General features: G+C 35.0%; 1 pseudogene; it reads left to right on the top strand.

Annotated features, from left to right (window-relative positions):
• The first annotated feature begins 49 nt into the window (after positions 1-49).
• On the top strand, positions 50-134 carry LOC118620639 (annotated as a pseudogene).
• Positions 135-377: the final 243 nt, after the last annotated feature.

A 377-nucleotide genomic window follows, 5' to 3' on the forward strand; every position in this document is an offset into this window, starting at 1 on the left:
TGAACACACAATACAACATACAGATGATGTATTATAGAATTGTACACCCATCGCTTCTCGGCCTTTTGGCTAAGATCAAGTGTAGAATTGTACACCTGAAACCTATATAATTTTATTAACTAATGTCACCCCAATAAATTCAATAAAAAAATCAATAAAGTAAAAAGAAAAACACAAACAAAAGAAAAATCAATTCTGTTCTCTGCCAATCCTCTCTGACCCACCCCATGATCAGCTTCGAATTATATATAAAAACGATGCTTCATTTCTAATTTTATCAGCAGGTTCTACTCTCCGGGTGCAGGTTTTGGCAGCAGCAAGTTTAAACACGGGAGAATTTATGCGCCTCTTTCAAGAACTCACTAGATCTACATATA

The sequence above is a fragment of the Molossus molossus genome, unplaced genomic scaffold (genome assembly GCF_014108415.1).
Source record: "Molossus molossus isolate mMolMol1 unplaced genomic scaffold, mMolMol1.p scaffold_m16_p_7, whole genome shotgun sequence".
Taxonomy (NCBI): Eukaryota; Metazoa; Chordata; class Mammalia; order Chiroptera; family Molossidae; genus Molossus; species Molossus molossus.